This window comes from Muntiacus reevesi, chromosome 1 (assembly GCF_963930625.1).
Source record: "Muntiacus reevesi chromosome 1, mMunRee1.1, whole genome shotgun sequence".
Taxonomy (NCBI): Eukaryota; Metazoa; Chordata; class Mammalia; order Artiodactyla; family Cervidae; genus Muntiacus; species Muntiacus reevesi.
In genome coordinates, this window is record NC_089249.1 from 204043537 (window position 1) to 204063367 (window position 19831).

A 19831-nucleotide genomic window follows, 5' to 3' on the forward strand; every position below is an offset into this window, starting at 1 on the left:
ACCAACTTGAGCTATCCACTACAGTCACGGCCTCTGGGCCAGTTTTTCAAACTTAGAGGTCCTTGAGTAAAGACAAAAATCACACTTTAAAGAAGGATTTACTGTAACACCATACATATGTTCTCTAGCCCTTTCTCGCAGTCTTCCCCAAAGAAACTTACGATGCTTTGCACTGTGAAAATTAAAGAAAGGTGGTATTTTATGTGTTTACCACCAAAACATTTTAGGTGGTATTGTATTGGGTTATGAGCTAACCTTAGTTCCAGAAACCCATTAAATCATTGTGGTCTGACAGTGAGAGTAAGGCTAATAGGATAAGTTCCAAACTGGAGTACTTGCCCAAGGCCAGTGGAACAACAAACCTATTCAATGATTATTTTCTTAGCTTAATGATGTATATTTGAATGGCTATCTTTAGCCACTGGTTGAATCCCTATACTAACTCACTGACCTAGAGTAAAAGTTTATGGTAAGAAGGGCCAAATGCAAGATATTAGTGTTCCTCAATCCAGAGCCTAATATATTAACTTTCATAATACATACAAATTTCAGGCATTTAACTCAAAAGCAGTAAATTTCTTTGTCATGCGAAACTCCAGTATGAGTGTTCTTGGACAGTGGCATTCATTCAGAGATTCAGCATCTTTGCCTCTTAAGTCTCTGTGATAACCAAATGTTCCAACCAGTGTTCTAAGAAGAACATTGTTATCCTCCACATCTACTTGATCACATGGGGTCTGTAAGACTGCAAAAGAAGCACAAGACTTCTTAAATGCCTTCCCCTGAAAATGGTAGCTTACATTTCATTGGCCAGAACACAGTCACATAATCACACCTCACTAACTACAAAGGGAGCTGCTAGACATAACCTAGAAATAATTCTGGGAAGAATAAAAGAACAATGATTTTGGTGAATAGCCAGCAGTCTGCCACATGTGAGAATTTCAAAGATTTGTATTATGTCAAACATTTCAAAGATGTACTTCTCCCTAAACCTATATCAATAGATTTATTAGCAGTTCCTTTTGATTGAATGAAAACTGGTTTGATTTTCAAATGGTTCTCCAACAGTCTTCACCAACAGCTAGTATAATCTTCTATTGATTTACAGTCCTACTTATTTGTGGCCCTGAAAGACAGTGGAGAAAGACAATCTTTCCAATGGGCAGTCTTTGGAACTGCACCTCTTCTTATCTGCTATTTTTAAAAGAAAGATAACATAAGAAGAGTCTCTAGACTGATATATGGACATTGACCAATAGTTTTCCCCAGTGGAACTCTCAGAATAGACCAGGACTAAAAATATTTATGCACTACGTGACTGTTCATCAGAAGGTCATCACTGTCTAAAAGGTGTTTAGAAAAACAATACAATGACAACAACAATATAAACAAAGCATTGTGAATGAAAGACATAAAAGGCTGGGGTAAGGCTTTATCACTAGCTGCAGAAACAAGGATGGTGTATAATCCAGAGATTCCAGACAAAGCTGAATACACTAAATGGTTATCATTTAGTTAGTCTGCTCTACAGTTCTGAGAGCACTTTCTATTTGAGATAGATTCACTATGTCAGCTAAAGGGATTTTTAAAAGTTTACATGGCAAATAGAAGGGGAAAAAGTGGAAGCAGAGACAGATTTTACTTTCTTGGGCTCCAAAAGCACTACAGATGGTGACTGCAGCCATGAAATTAAAAGATGCTTGTTCCTTGGAAGAAAAGCTATGACAAACCTAGATAGCGTATTAAAAAACAGAGACATCACTTTGCCAACAAAAGTCCATATCACCAAGCTATGGATGTGAGAGTTGGACCATAAAGAAGACTGAGTGCCAAATAACTGATGCTTTCAAACTGCGGTGCTGGAGAAGACTCTTGAGAGTCCCTTGGACTGCAAGGAGATCAAACCAGTCCATCCTAAAGGAAATCAACCCTTAATACCCATTGGAAGGACTGATGCTGAAGCTGAAACTTTAATACTTTGGCCACCTGATGCGAAGAGCCACATCATTGGAAAAGACCTTGATGTTAGGAAAGATTGAAGGCAAAAGGAGAAGAGGGTAGCAGAGGATGAGACGGTTAGATAGCATTACTGACTCAGTGGACATGAATCTGAGGAGACAGTGAAGGACAGGGGAGCCTGATGTGCCGCAGTACATGGAGTCACAAAGAGTCCAACACAATTTAGCTACAGAACAACAACAACATGTGGAGGAAAATATATCCCTGTGTGTGTGTGTAAGAACTGGTATGTATGTAGTATGTATTAGTCACTCAGTTGTGTCTGACTCTTTATGATCCAATGGATTGTAGCCCACCAGGCTCCTCTGTCCATGAAATTCTCCAGGCAAGAATACTGGAGCAGTTTGCCATTTCCTTCTCCAGGGGATCTTCCCAACCCAGGAATCAAACCCAGTACTCCTGCATTGCAGGCAGATTCTTTACCATCTGAGCCACAAGGGAAGGCATTGATAAAATTTGGTGGGCGTCTGCTGTTTTTCCTTGAGAAAGTAAGAAACTTTCTCATTTTTATAGTCAATAAAAAACCTACTTTGGGAAACTGTATCCTGTTTAAAGTCATCACTAAAGTGTAGGAGTAAAGTTTATGCCAATTAGATATCTCTCCTTGGAATCTGAAACTGATGCAGAGGTAGACAAGAATTAAGCCAACAAGAACCACAACACAGATAAAAAGATGGTCCTGGATTGCTCACTACCAGGAACCTCGGCAGTCCTCACTGTCACCCTCAGACTGGTTGGTTAGGCCATTCTTTGATGAAATAACTGATATACAGCTTTTTTTTTTCCCAATAAATTATCGGTTTTGGCTTAAGTGATTAGAACTTAATTATTTTCTTGAAATCAAACGTAATAGGCATAGTCTTGTCAATCTACAGAAGTAGATTACAATTTTTTTTATTAGTTGTGCTGTCACAAATGAGATCTTATGTGAAATCCAAATGCACCTATTCCTCCTGTAATGGCCTTAACTTATTCTCCAAAATAATGCCACTAAGTGAAAAGTTGGTAAGTATAAAAATATGGGATGTGTCCATACCAGTCTAATACACCCAACCTTTTCTCAGACAGATAGTACATCAACTGAATAATAAAAACATGTTTACGGGGCTTCCCTGGTGGTCCATTGATTAAGAATACACCTGCCAATGCAGGGGACACAGTTTCGATCCCTGACCAGGGAAGATTCCATATGCTGTGAAGCAATTTATCCCATCACAACCTCTGAGCCAGGGCTCTAGAGCCCATGAGCCGCAACTACTGAAGCCCATGTGCCTAAAGCCTGTGTGCCACAACAGGAGAAAAGGCCACAATGAGAAGCCTGCAGACCACAACGAAGGGTAGCTCCCACTCACTGCAAATAGAGAAAGCTGGTGCACAGCAGCAAAGACCCAGAGCAGCCAAAAAAGAGAAAAGAAACAAATAAATCTTTTAAAAATGCTTATAAAAATAATCAATGTAACAGTGAATAAATGCTGTTTGTACATATAAATTGATGTAATGAAGTTTTATAATATTCCCCAAGGAGGATGATTTATTATGGCTGGAAGAAGAGTGGTAAAACATCATTCTTTAAAAGTTAGAGGAAAGTCACTTGTTTGAATATTGGGCAAACATTTAATATAAGTATCGTATGAACTTGAGAATTCTCTTCCTCTTAAAACTTTAAAATAAATACCTGAAATGGAAGGCTTTGACATAAATAGAAAAGACTGGAATCTTTGGGTAGAAAAGTAAGCACTTTCAGACATGAGGAAATCACATACATGCACAAGAATGACGAGTAGCAAAGAGGATACATATTAATTTCTCTTGCTTGGCATCCATAGGCAAAACACAACATTACGGTTCATCCAAATGTAGCATGTATTTCAAATTTGCTCCAAGTAATATTCTTTGCTTAGTAACTGTTGTATAAGATAAATGTGTGAGTGTACCTTTGTTTGAAACAGTAACGTTGAAATATAACTTTTCATCCAATTTCTATTCAGTGGATTTCAGGGGGAAAACCCATTATATTGGAAAACAAGGAGTCATTGTCTAAAAGTGGTATAAGTTTTCAAGAGCTGTTAAGGTAAAAAATTCTTTAAGGAAAAAAGTGATATGTGAAGTTAAAATGCAAAGAGAACCAATAAAAACCGAACTGGGAAGGTAAAGTGAACTATAATCCTTTCTCTCCTCTCAGTTGCCACCCAGGCAGTCACTTGCAAAGCTTTGACCGATTTACCTTCTCAGTCATATAAGCTATAAGTTCTTTTCTCAATTCCCATCATACACCATTTGATCGACACTACTTGCTGATTCATGAATATGCTATGAATTTTCAGGCCTTCAGGAAATTGTTTATGTTCCTCCCTTTCAGTAAATTACTTCACTTTCTTCTCAAAATTTAAAAAAAAAACTACTTATTTTTGAATTCCCAGCATATACATCACCATCCTTAAGCCCCACCTAAAGTAAAAAGAAATACTTTATTATGAATATTCTCATAGGGTATGATTATACTTCCATTTCAGTATTTATTAAATTTCATTGTAATTAGTTAATTATGCAGCTAATTCCTTAATAAGTTCTTCAGAGCAAAGAATTCTGCCTAATTTCTTTTCGTTTCCCTTGAATTTAGCAGTGTCTTATTCATCAGAAAGATGATCAACAAAGATATGTTGAGCCTTGGTAAATACAATAAGGGGATAAGAGTTTTAAGAAACAGTTGGTAGTTATACCTGATCAAAAAATGGGCAGAAGAACTAAATAGACATTTCTCCAAAGAAGACATACAGACATCCAAAAGACACATGAAAAGGCTTAATATTACTAATAATTAGGGTCATGCAAATCAAAATTACCATAAGGTATAACTTCACACCAGTCAGAATGACCATCATGAAAAAGCCTGAAAATAACAAATGCTGGAGGGGATGTGGAGGAAAGGGAAACCTCTTACACTGTTGGTGGGAATATAAAATTGGTTCAGCCACTCTGGAAAACAACATGCAAGTTTCTTAAAAAACTAAAAATAGAGTCGCTATCTGTCCAGAAATCCCACTCCTCAGCATATATCCAGAGAAAACTAAGTTGAAAAGATACACCTACCCCTATGTTCTACAATACAGCAGCCCTATTTACTGTAACAAAGACATGGGAGCAACCTAATAAATGTCCATTGACAGATGAGTGGATAAAGATGTGGAACATATATACAGTGGAATAATATTCAGTCATAAAAAGAAATAATGTTATTTGTAGCAACAAGGATACAACTAGAGGTTATCATACTAAATGAAGTGACAAAGACAAATACCACATGATATCACTTATATGTAGAATCTAAAATATGACACGAATGAACTTACCTGTGAAACAGAAACAAACCCACAGACTTAGAGAACAGACTTACGGTTATCAAAGAGCAGGAAAGGGGGGAGAGGGATGGATTGAGGGTTTGAGGTTAGCAAATGCAAACAGTTATATATAGATAAACAACAGAGTCCTACTGCATAGCATTATCCAGTATATTCAATATCCTATACTGAATTATATTCAATATCTTATGATAAACCATAAAAGAAACAATATGAAAAAGCACATATATAATTGAATCACATTACTATACAGCAAATTAACACAACACTGTAAATCAACTAAACTTCAATCAAATATTTTTTAAAAGAAATATCTGGTGGTTATAGTGAAAAATGATGATACAAGTAGTTCTAAAGTTCACATTTTGAGGATGCTCTCTATTCAAACTTGTAACAATTAAGATTAAAATAAAAGAGAAAAAAATTTAAAGACAACCATGTTCAAAAAATGTAACAGAACCAAAACAAAACAAAATTTGATGTGGCAAGTGTAGCTGAAGGCACACAACTTCCAGGTTTCAAGTTATCAGCAAGTACATATGATCAGTTTAGATCACACAGAATATCTCCTCTCCGCATGAGGAGAGAGACTGAGGCATAAAAAACTCATTTAGCGATGGTGTCACTACAAACTGGTACTGTAACTCTAAAAGCAGTAAAATGCTCACATGTGGTCTGGGTTATAAGTTACTTCAGTCATGTCCGACTCTGCGTGACACTATGGACTGGCTCCAGGCAAGAATACTGGAGTGTGTTGCCAGGCCCTCTTCCAGGTAATCTTCCCCACCCAGGGATCCGCCTGCATGCTTCTCACATCTCCCAGGGATCCGCCTGCCTGTCTCTTACATCTCCTACATTGGCAGGTAGGTTCTTTAAGATAGCGCCACCTGGGAAGGCCACGCTCACAGGTGTAATCCAACAATTTCATTTCTGCGTTTGTAATCTAGAACACCTTGCACATGTGCATAGAGATTTTTTCAAGGCAGTTAAAGGTACATGTTGGGGAATCAAGACTTTTGGGTTCAAATCTCTTGTCTGTTGCCTTCAGTTACACACCATGGATAATTACTTAACCTTTCTGTGCCTAGGTTTCCTTATTTCAAAAATAGAAATAATAAAAATACCCACCTCTTGGGGATTGTTGTGAGGATAAAAACGTATTAAACATTTGTATAACTCTTAGAATAATAAAGACTCAAATTTTAGCCGTAATCATAATTGCGGCAGCTTTGGTTCTGTTTAAAAAAAAAAAGACAAGCCCCAAGTGAAGTCACTTAATCTAAGCCCCACACAACCAAACCAAGACTTTAATTAGTTGCAGCTCTCTCAGAAACAGAATCTTAAACCAATCCATCAGCAGTAGGAAGGTAATCTCCCCGAAACACCCCTGCCATCCCCTACGGAAAGTAACTACGCAATTATATTACCAACCTGCTTCTTTGGGGGTTTTGCCTCAATAAGGTCCACCTTCCTGCTCCCCTCTACCTATAAAAGCCTCTGTGTACATCTCTTCAGAGCACCTTTTATATCTGTTAGATTGGATGCTGCCAGATTCAAATTGATTTTTATTGAGATAAACTCTTAAAAATGTTCAGGTATCTCAATTTCTTTTCTGGGAGTTTTGGCGTCAGAAGAGGAAACTGAAGGCGGCCCGGCCCTCAGGAGCACCGCAAAGACGGAGGTACCTGTGGAGCGCCTTGAGCTTCTTGCTCTCTCGATGCCCCAGGAGGTCGGGCGGAAGTTCTTCGCGGACTCTGGCTTCGCTGCTTGTGTTATTTATGAGCTTTCAGACTTTGAGTATGTCTTTTTCCACAGGAGTTCGAGAAACTAGCGTGAAGCGACTGGGTCTGACTTAGGAACCCGACTGCATCTGGGGACGGACTGGGTCCTGCCTGGAAATCGGACCGGGTGGGGAGATGAGCTGGGTCCGACTTAGGCTGAGCTGTGATCCAACTGTTGTTTTTAAGCTGAATAAGCAGGCTAACCTTACCAAAAAGAATCTTGAATTATAGTGGTCACAGTAGAGAATTCTTAACCATTTATGCGGCATCTTAGAGAAAAAGGAGTCTCAGCCAAGCACTCACCATAAAGTGTGAGTGAAGTGAAAGTCACTCAGTCGTGTCTGATTCTTTGCGACCCCAAGGTCTATACAGTCCACGGGATTCTCCAGGCCAAAATATTGGAGTGGTTAGCCTTTCCCTTCTCCAAGGGATCTTCTCGACCCAGGAATCGAACCGGGGTCTCCTGCATTGCAGGCGGATTCTTTACCCACTAAGCTATGAGGGAAACCCCAACCATAACGTGTGGAGGGATAATTATTTTTCTCTCCTCTTCAGTTTCTGGTGACCAGGATGAGACCCACTGGGACACTGCTCACTCCACAGCCTGCAGATGGTCTCCTGGGAAAACTAATGGAGGTTGAAAGGTGAGAATTCTCAAAGACAGGTCTCCCAGATCTCTCTCTGTGGTGCCTGGTCAAAAGAGGAATGCAAAACTTCACATTATTCCTTCCTTTCAGATTGCAGGCAAAAAATTAAAAAAAAAAAAAAAGTAAGAAACTTAACCTTTTGGCCAACCCAATGGATCTTTGAATTGTGACTTGGGAACTTGCTATTGGGTACCCATTAATTGTCTATCTCCATGCTATCTAGTCTCCAAACATTTGGGATTTTCCAGCTAATTTTTTGTTACTGAATTCTAATAAATTTCTATTGCAATCTGAGAAAAAAAACTTGGAATAATGTATATCCTTTTAAAGAATATGAACTACCTTGATGAATTGTCCATGTAAGACTGAGAAAAAAAGTGTCCAATATTTTGTTATTGGGTGTTGTGTTCTATAAATGTCAGTCAGATCTAGTCAATAAACGATACTTTTCAGTTTGACTGTATCCTTCCTGATTTACTGGTTGTTGGAAAGGAAGAGGGTTGAAATCTCCAACTAGAATGTGGATTTATCTGTATCTTCTTGCAGTTCTATCAGCTTTTGCCTATTTTGATATTCCGTGACCCTGGAAACATGATGGTAAGATGTGGGAACTTGAAAGGTTCAATAATTTAAAATAATATCTCATTCTTTGAATGGGCCTAAGTCCTTGGACTGTGACCTTCAAAAATGTTTTGTAGCCTTCCCCGCCCCCCACCCCCAAAAAAGCTAAAACAGGAGAACTAGAGGGAACTGATTTGGCTAAATGCCCTTCCCCAGGTCAGAAAAGATCTGATTAAGTCCTTTCCTGTGGTTAGTAGGCCTTTGCTACAGAGAGCATTGTGGGCATAATTCCAAATGGCTGCTTTTCTCCTCTTTCTGCCAGAAACATGAGAGGATTTTTCTTAGATCTTCACCTTGAGAACAGGGTAATAACCACGAAAGTATTGGATCCCCACCAAGACTGGGTCCACATGAGTTTCTCTCTCTATCTCTCTCAAGCTACTTCATAGTTGGCCTCCACCAATTCCTCAAAATGTTCCTTGCTAGTTTGAGAAAAATAGAAATTGTTGTTGGGTGATATATCTAGGAAGGTGCATTACCCCCAAAGTCTTCCTACCAGTTTATGGCTCTAGTGGCTTCTGCTCCAAATAGTAAGGTATTGTGACTGTGAATTTCTGTGTTCACCTTGACTCTCCATATTTCACAGTATTAGTCTTCCCTGCAACCCCAGTTTTCTGATGTATCTCAGTCATTGGTTTTCTATTTGTTTAGTATTTTTCTTCTTTGAGAGCAGAAATACCCCCTTCCAAGCTCTTTGCATGTCAGAGCTGAAATGCATTGCCTCTGTGTATTTTTAAAAGCCAAATCAATTATTTGGAGGTGAAGTAATCTGACTATAACTTGGTCAGATTATGAGGACTGTCTTCTATTTTCTCTGGGTACAAGGGACTTGTGTAAATGATAGGGTAAACCTGAGGCTTTGAGTCCCTCAGTCAGGAGGACCTGATGGAGTTATTGGTTTTTAAGGGTGCTTAGGAAAAACTGATAAAGATGAAAATATGGGATGATGTTTTAGGGATGAGAGCCCTCACGGGTGGATCCAAGGAGATACTCCATCGAAGGTCTGGTGAGATCTGAATAAAATTAGCATGTGTATGAAGTCATGATTGTTATCCTCCAGAGACTATGATTTCTCAAGAAATATACTTTGTTGCCCTTGAAGAAATGAACAAGTGATCAAAACTCTTCCTGTTCTATGGAATCTCCTAAAGGAAACCAACACCTTCTAAAACAGATTAAATGGGCCCTCTCATCTCCTGAGTAGCCCTTCTTAATGTCCTATCTTCTGCTTATCCTTGACCCTCACAATAAAAAAAAAGGGAAGTAGAGAAATCCTAGGCACCTTTAGAGGATTTCCCTGTGAACTTTCTGGTTTGGAAACTTACCACCTGGAAAGACACATAAAAAGGAGCTAGACTCTGTTGGGAAGATGTTCTGTATCTTGCCCCATGCTTAGACCAGCACCCAAACTGTGCTGTCTGTGCCTCCCCGCCCCCACAGTTCCTCCTGCAAATTCTTAGTTTATAGATACAGAGAAGGTGGGTTTTTTAAACTCACACCTTCTCATAGAAGGAAAGACTAGGGGAAGTATCAAAAAGAAACGCTCTCCCAGGACTCATGTGAGGCACCTGCAAAACCAGAACCAGATGGGTGAGTGTCAGTTATTCTCACTGCAAAAACAGTAAATAATACCATACCGGATCTACTAAACCTCAACAATTGTTGATTATACTGACAGGAGGAATGAGAAGGGAAGAAAAGCACTGCAAAGATTTAGATCATCACTCAAAAATTAGGACACCCAGGTGCATAGTATAATATGTTTTATGCAATTAAAACACACAGAATAACACATTTTCTTGAGTCTAAAATGTAACAACCAATTTAAAAACAGCCTTTATTGGGGGAGAGAAACCCTAGGACCCTTACCACATTAATCATATATATCTATTGGAAAATAATAAAAATTCTACGTTTTTAATGGCAATACAAATGTTTAAATGTTTATATTTGACCATCTTATGTTTGTGGAAACACAATGTTTTATAGTCTCAACTAAGTTACATCATTCTGAAATAAAACATAACAGTGAGGGTCTCAGTTTCCTTTGATGTAAATGGATCAGATTAATGAAATTGAAAAGTATGTACAAACGAAATTTTGACTTATCCACTTCCCCAACATTAAGAATTCATTAAAAATTTCTCTGAAAATGTTACAACATTGCACATAAAAGAGCATAGATGCTTCTAGAGATGAGCTTATGAACACTAACAGGTATTATTAAGGCAGTAAGTACAAGTGATACCACAAAAACACAATTAATAACATCATCTGGTAAGTTAGTCTCAGGAACAATGAACTCTGGACATGCTTGAAAAATTAGTCCTTAGACAAAGACATATGAAATTTTTATGGTTCATGAAGAAAAGAGGAAGGACGTTTATAGATTGTCTATGTTCGCCTAAGTTGATTTATTGCTTCATAAAGCATTTGACACATATACAACAGGAGAATGAATTCTTCAGTGTTTAGATCAGTTTTTAGAACACCATCAAATAAATTGGCAAAGATATAGAGACATCTGTATTGATGATGAAAAGGCAATGGCAGGAAGGAACGCAGGAGTAGTGGAAAAGCTGTTGCCGTTGGATGTTCACAGACACTGTTTCATCAGCAAGGACTGAGTTGTTGAGAAAGTATAACATCATTGAAAACAGTTGTAAATAAAGATAAACTGTCAGTCTACTCAGATATAATACCTATGTAACAGAATTTTCGGAGTGTAGTGTAATGATGACATGGGCAGTAAAATCAGACTCCACAACAAAGTCCTTACAAAGCTTCCTCCTTTGCAGTCCTCTCTGGTACACATTGAAATGGCCCCTTCTTTTAAGGTACATAGTGAGTTTGCAAGGGTGCTGTTTGTCCACAGTAGGGTGGTAGGCGGCTAGATTCTTAGTGCAGCTCAGAAGGAAAGCCACACAGGAATGAGACACGTTTTCTTGGACTTACACAGTTCCAGCAGGGCTACCCCTCTCCTGTCTGTCTGTTTCTGGCTGGAGTTATGGTGGCTGACTACCACAGGCCTCCATGCCTGCCCAACTCTCCTGTTTCCACATGATGAAGCAGGAAACTTAAGAAGGAAAAATCAAAAGAAAGGAGGTGATTTGCTTCTGGAAAGGGCAAATCACCATTTACTTCCCACTGGCTTCCTATGTCAGAAGCAGGCACTAGCTTGAATCAAGCTCTCAATCTATTTATTCATTCATGCATTTGTTTATTTCAGTAAAAAGAAAATGGGTCCCTGTTCTGTGCCATGCACTATTTTAGGTGCAGATGGTTTTCCCTATAGCAAAGTCCTTTAACAAAGAATGCCTGATCTTAGCTGTCTTTAGATATTGGTTGATTAATTAATGATTATTAAGAAATCTCCATATCCACCAGAGAACTATTGGAATACAAATCAAGACTAAATTCAGAGACTCAGGTCCTATTCCTGCCACTTACTTGCCAAGTATTTCTAACCAGTTTCTTAACCATTCCCAGCCTCCATTTTACTCTTCAAAAAAGGAGAAAGTGAGAGTGAAGTCGCTCAGTCGTGTTCAACTCTTTGCGACCCATGTAGCCTACCAGGCTCCTCCGTCCATGGCGTTTTCCAGGCAAGAATACTGGAGTGGGTTGCCATTTGAGAGTACCGGACTAAATCAGGGATGACAATTCATGTGCCATTTCTGTTTGAATAGTAATGGCTAACCACAGTGCTGTATTGAAAAAGATTCTATAGTCAAGTTCAAACTCTTTGGGGAAGGAGATTATGAGAGGAGAAGGGTCAGTACTCATACCACGTATTTGCCCCTCCTGGACTAGATGATCTCTAATTCCCCATTTGAAGCAAAATCATGGCAGACATTAAAACTTTCTCCTGTGTCTGACCATTGGTCCATTGATCTCTAAATAGGCCTATTATCTAAAGAGCCATTTTGGATGTATTGGTCTGGAGAATACAGAAATACCAGTCAAGGATTCCAGGTGAGTGCTATCTTAGTCACTGTATATTTCCTTCAGGGAGGTCAGTACCCCTGTTAATATCTGTGGTGTATAATTATATCAATTCTCCAAAGGTGAACATGCCCACATGATAACTATATTATTTATCATGGAATAATAGAAATGGATATCAGTTTTCCCAATCAACTGTTTCCCTCAATCACTCTTTAAAAATACAGTTTACATTTCTACATGCTGAAATATGGAAGCTGACATCTGGAAAAGAGTTGTGCATAGGTTTTAATTAAAATTAATCCCCAAAATATATAAACATCTCATATACCTCAATATCCAAAACAAAACAACCCAAGAAAACATGGACCGAAGATCTAAATAGATATTTCTCCAAAGAAAACATACAGGTGGCCAACAGGCACATGAAAAGATGCTCAGCATTGCTAATTATTAAAGAAATGTAAATCAAAACCACAATGAGATAGCACCTCACACCAGTCAGAATGGTTATCGTCAAAAAGTCTACAAATAATAAATTCTGGAGGAGCTATGGAGAAGAGCACACATACATATATATGTGTGTGCTCAGCCACTTCATTCGCGTCTGACACTTTGTGACCCAGTGGACTGTGGCCTTCCAGGCTCCCCAGGCCATGGGGTTCTCCAGGCAAGAAAACTGGAGTGGGTGGCCATGCCCTCCTCCAGGGGATTTTCCTGACCCAGAGATAAACCTGAGTCTCCTGCATCTCCTGCATTGCAGGAAGATTCTTTACCACTGGGCCACCAGGGAAGCCTATATATATATATATATACATATATGTATGTATATATGTATGTGTATGTATATATATATATATATATACATACACACATACATACATATGGCTGAGTAATATTCCATTGTTCCATTGTGTATATATATGAATGTATATATACATATACAGGTTTATATGTGTGTATATATACACACACACACATATAAAACACATCTTCTTTATCCATTCATCTGTCCATGGACATTTAGGTGGTCTCCATGACTTCGCTATTGTAAATAGAGCTGCTGTGAACACTGAGGGTGCATGTATCTTTTTGAGTTAAGAGTTTTCTGTGGATAAGTTTTCAGGAGTGGGATTGCTGGATCATACAGTAGCTCTATTTTTAGTTTTTTAAGGGAACTTCACACCGTTCCCCATAATAGCTATATCAATTTACATTCCCTTCAACAGTGTAGAAGGGTTCCCTTTTCTCCACAGCCTCTCCAGAATTTATTATTTGTAGACCTTTTGATGATGGCCATTCTGACTGGTGTGAAATGATATCTCATACACACACACACACACACACACACACACACACACACACACACACATATACATATAAGCCTGTATGTATATATATACACATTCACATATACACAATGGAATATTACTCAGCCATATATATAATGTATGGTATACATACATATATAATGGAATATTACTCAGCCATAAAAAGAATGGAATAATTCCATTTGCCATGACATGGGTGGGCCTAGAGATCATCAAATTCAGTGACGGAAGTCAAAGACAAATATCACATGATGTAACTTATGTATGGAATCTTAAAAAAAAGATACAAATGAACTTATTTAGACAACAGAAACAGACTCACAGATACAGAAAACAAACAGGGGAAAGTGGGTGGGGGGAAAATCAGTAGTTTGGAGATGAACAGATACACATTACTATAGATAAAATAAATAAAGGACAAAGACCTACTATATAGCACAGGCAACTACATTCAATATCTTGTAATAACCATTAATGGAAAAGAATCTGAAAAAGAATAGATATATATATATGTATAACTGAATCACTAAAAAGGAATACAAACCACACTTTATACATTGAAATACAGGGACTGATATCTGCAAAAGAATTGTATATAGGTTTTAAACACACTTGTTCTTTTATGTTTACTGTAAAATACTAAGCCCAAAGTAACTACTTCTTAATTTTGGCCTTTTTATCTTTTCTGTTAGTAAAACATATGTACAATATGTGAAATATTTTACCCAAGGCTGTAAAGGGGAAGGGTGTAACTAACATTTCCTTTTCAGTCTGAAAATTTACAGGAATGTACTAGCACATCTGTATGGAATTAGCAGAGCTGATTCTATACATTCATGTGACCCACCAGTTCCAGTTTATGTGCTTCTGAGATCAGTCTTTTTTCACTATAATAAAAATATGACTTGTCTACATTATGGGTAACATAATTAACCTAGGATAATACAAACTAGTTTAAATATAAACTCCAAACCATCAAGTTGCTTCATATGTTTGCATTCACTTGTAACATATGATCTCCTGAGATATCTTTCATTGGGCTTACACCAAAACAAGCAAATGGATATCAAAAAATAAAAGGACAGCATTATGGGATTTCAAAGTTGACAAATTGAGCGTTCCTATGTAATAATGTGATTTCATCTTGGAATCTTCTTTTGTGATTTAATTTATGGACTCTATGTGATCCAAGATTACATTTCACAAAAGTGTAAATATATTTAAGACAGATTATGCTTGCTTCATTAATCATGATATCAGACATTCAATCCTAAACTGAAGGTCTTTTTTATGTGACTGCATTGGGAAATCACTCATGGTGTTGATGTATTTGACTCCTAAGAGCTTGTTTACTTCAGTTTTTTACTTTTTTAAAAAATAGAGTTCCAACTTATTAGAGCAACTTATTTGTCTGCATAAGCCATTGAAAAGACATAAAACTTAGAAAACAGTAGCAGAATATTGTACGTAATATCAGACATCTTAATAAAGAATGCTTGCTTTTTTAAAATTTTAAATACCAAGCCCTTGGTCCAAAATGACAGGTGATCTCTCATCAGTTAAAAAATGATTATATAAACACACACATGAGAAGCATGCTACAAGCAAGTACAAACTAATTACAGTTCTATGGAAGAATTTTATGTCTAAGTCTTTAGCATAGTGAGAAAATATGCACTAGAGGAATTAGTAAAGATACTGCGGAGTGGATACATTTTAAAAATACAGTTTGCTAAAAAAAAAAAAAAAGCTATATTCTATGTAAAGTAACACATGCAGAAGTTTGGAAACAATAACATGACTGTAAAGATCCACCTCAGTGATCAATATGATCATATTGATCACATCAATATAGTGATAAAAATAACTATGATTGGGTAATAACATGTGGGACAAGAGACAAATCTCACTTGTTTCACAGAAGTAGAAAATCCAGGACTTTCCTGGTGGCTCGGTGGTAAAGAATCCATCTGCTAATGTAGGAGACACAGGTTCAATCCCTGGTCCAGGAAGATCCCATGTGCCCCAGAGCAGCTCAGACCACGCACCATAGCTATTGACCCTATGTTCTAGAACCTGGGAATCTCAGCTACTGAGGCCACAAGCTACAGCTACTGAAGCCTACACTCCCTAGCACTGGTGCTCCACAGGAGAAGCCCAGGTACCACAACTAGAGAGTCATCCCTGCTCTCCGCAACTAGGGAAAAAGTCTGCACCACAACGAAGACTCAGAACAGCCAAAAATAAATAAAATTACATATATAAAATCCAGGCCAAGGGTATTACCAAGCATGAGATATGGTAGTTGATATCTTGGAATACATTCTAAATCAGGATTTCATTTTAGAATCTGTAAATAGGGGATATAGTGTGTTTGAGGTGGGAGTGAGGAAGATGACTTGTTCAGTCTACTTCTATGCAAAAATGTGTCTATATAAAGAGGGGTTTACTGTGACATGAAAGTTGCTAAGAAGGCTAAGTAGCATCTAGTTTGGGGCAAAAGTGAGTTTGAAACAAGGTCATAAAAATGGAGTGTTAAGAAACTGGAAACTCTGCAAAGCAAAATTCAGGCTGGAGAGAAAAAAAATAGAGAAGCACTAAGGTGGTGACCCTAGGAGAACCAATAATGGTCTGTTTTTATGTCCAATCCAAGATCATCTTAAAAAACCATTACATTAAAGAAGGTAAAAATGTTTCAGTATAATTTTTTTGAATGGAAAAAAAAAAATCTAGTCTAACATTAAAGGTAGCCAAGTCTATGTTATTCTTTTGAAACACTAAGAGAATTAAACTTTAAAAATTCTTCAGTAAAACTTTTCAAATATCAACTTAATGATAAAGTCACTAAAGATGTATTGATACAAATGAAAGAAAAATTATAGAAAAATAATTTTACTTGATTTATATATTGAGAAAGATATTTAAAGTAGGCTTAGGATAAGTATCTTAAGAATGAACATCCTTTAACACACTAGCTTAAATTTCTCTTCATATGAGCAAGGAGCCATTCTATATTTGAACAGGAAAATCTTATTTACAAAGGGTTTCCTCATCCAAGAATCTTAAATGTGCTATTTCAATTGGCTTGAAAAATCCACTCCATGAATTGCCTAATATAGTTTAAAGATGGGAAATTTGAAACTGTAAGGCTCCACTTTAATAAGAAACTTTCATAATTCCAGAGAGATGAAGGGAAGGGGGACAGAAGTAAAAGGAATAGGAGTGTGTAAAAGAAATTCAGAAAAATCCGTAAGAAATTCAAAAAAATTTAAAATTAAACATATAAGTCTATTAGCAAGTCTATCACTTGCATCTATTTTAAGTTTTCCTAAGGAAATACTCTTAATTAAATTAACTGAGAAATTCCTTTGGTTGATGGGGGAGGAAAAAGCAAAAACTTGATTATTCTTTCTTTTAAAGTAGATAGATTTTTTATTGACTATATTTTAAAAGTTTCAGAAAAAATTAAATCAATTTCCTGCAATTGTGCCAACAAACTAGCCAAAAACTATTTTGGAAAAGGCAAACAAAAGTAAATATAACATGAAAGTAAATGTAATATTTTAAAGTTCTTTTTAAAATAAAAGATTTGATTTCTTCAATAAATTAAGTGACTTGGAAATTATGCATTTTCAAGATGAATATTTTAGTAATACAAAAATTAAAACTGTAACATATGCCAATATTATAGAATATTAATGTGTCCCTAACCTTGTTTCTACATCAGGAAGAGTCTCAAATAGATATTTCATATGTTCTCTTTTAAAGTTTTAAAAATAAGAATTCAATGGGTAAATATTTAAAGAGTAATAACAATGACTAGATGTGATGAAATGACTCAAATTCTTGTTGGAAGGTTATTCCATATTAGAATAGAAAGTGACTCTTCCTATAAGATTTATCAAATAGGTAACATTTAAAATATTATCTCTTTTAATTCACTGATAGAAACTTATTTTAAAGTACTCAATAAAAATATAAGAACACATCTTTTATATAATAAAGAGTGTCAGCCAATTTTAACATTTTTGTAATGGTGAAAAAGTAGAAGTGATATTAATTTAATTTTGCATCAGTGTAATTAAATACATGACAAAACTTTGATAGCTGATGTATATCATTCTCATGATTAGTACCATCTTAACTATATGAAAGAAAAAAATTTTATTTTTTAGAAATAAAAGCACAGTATGGTTTTTTGCAATACCAATAGAAATTAAATGTAAATTTTATTCCACAATGCCAGAATTTCTAATAAATAAGATTTATAAAATTACTTATATATAATTTAAAATTACTTAATTTAATAAACATAAATTGATAATATTCATACATATTAAAAAGAAAGTATTTTTAGAAGTTGGCTTTACAATAACAGCAAAATAAAAACTACTGTAGTTCCCACTTACTCGCAGGGGACACATGGAGTCCTGAAACCACAGATGGTATCAAATCCTATATATACTACTGCTTTTTCCTATATATGCATACTGATGATAAACGTCTAGGCACAGTTAGTGATTAAAAACAGTAAAATCAAACAATTATAACAATACAATATAATAAAGCTTATTTGATCTCTGTCAAAATATTTTATTGTACTGTAACTCACCCTTCTCCTGTTGATGTGAGATGATAAAATGCCTACATGATGGGATGAAGTGAGGTGAGTTACATAAGCGTTGTGACAGCGTGGGGCTCTTATCTTCTATTGTTGAAGAAGGATTATCTGCTTCTGGCAACTTCTTTTTCCTTCTTCAGAATTGCACGAATAGAAAACTCCTTGCCAGACATATGGCAACCTCAGCCAATGATTTTTCTTTTCTTATTAAATCGAGAACTTTCACCTTTTCACTTCAAGGAAGCACTTTACAATTTCCCCTTGGCATAGCTGAATTGCTGGCATCACTACTGTTGCACTTTGGAGCTATTACTAGGTGAAATAAGCATTACTTGAACACAAGCGTGGCGCTACTGCGACAGTAGATCTGATGACCAAATGGACAGGAAGTGACTAATGAGTGGGATATGCTGGAGGAAGGGATGGCCCACATCAGGGGTGGAACAGAGCAAGATGGCACGAGATTTCATCATACCATTAAGAACAGCATGCAATTTAAAATTTACAAGTTGTTTATTTCTGGAATTTTTCATCTACTATTTTGGACTGACATTGACTGCAGGTAACTGAAATTGAAACCACAGATAAGGAGGGCTACAGTACCTGGCAAAAGTCTTGCTAGGAAGTACATGTGAAGGATAGTATAAACTTTTATGAGCAATAAACAATAACAACTTGAGTAAAGATAGATCCCTCATTCTTGAATGAGAAGAATAAATTTTATAAAGATGATCATCCTTCTAAAATTACTAACTGGATTCATACAATTTCTATAGAAGTCAATACAGTTCTCAAGTTCATCTAGAATTATAATTAGATAGAGTGAGTGCAAATGGATGTTTACCCTGTGGAGTCAACCAGCATTCATTTCCTCTTTATTGTTTTCCTGTGTTCACTCCTTCCACAAATGGCCTATGTGCCTCACACAGGCCAGTGATGGCCTAAGACTGACTTAAACCAATTAGCTACTCCCAATTGCTTATCAGACAGTGTATCAAGAAAAGCTCTATGATTAAGTGTAGAAGGATGCATATTTTACTGAAAGCTTCAGAGAAACCAAAACAAACAAACAAAAAACCCTTCCTCCTGATTAGAAGTTACTTGAGACACTCGGATCTAACTTCTTATTAGGCAGAGGCCATACCCTAGAATACTGCCTGACACCAACCTGACATTCAAAAGATTGACTTACTAATTAGAGCCCTTCTAGTGAAGCTACTAGGAGAAAAGCTCCTTGGAAGAAAAGCAATGACAAACCTAGACAGTGTTTTAAAAAGCAGAGACATTACTTTGCCAACAAAGGTCCGTATAGTCAAAGCTATGGTTTTCCAGTAGTCATGTATGGATGTGACAGTTGAACCATAAAGAAGGCTGAGTGCCGAAGAATTGATGTTTTTGAACTGTGGTGTTGGAGAAGACTCTTGAGAGTCCCTTCCACTGCAAAGAGATCAAACCAGTCAATCCTAAAGGAAATCAATCCTGGATATTCACTGGAAGGACTGATGCT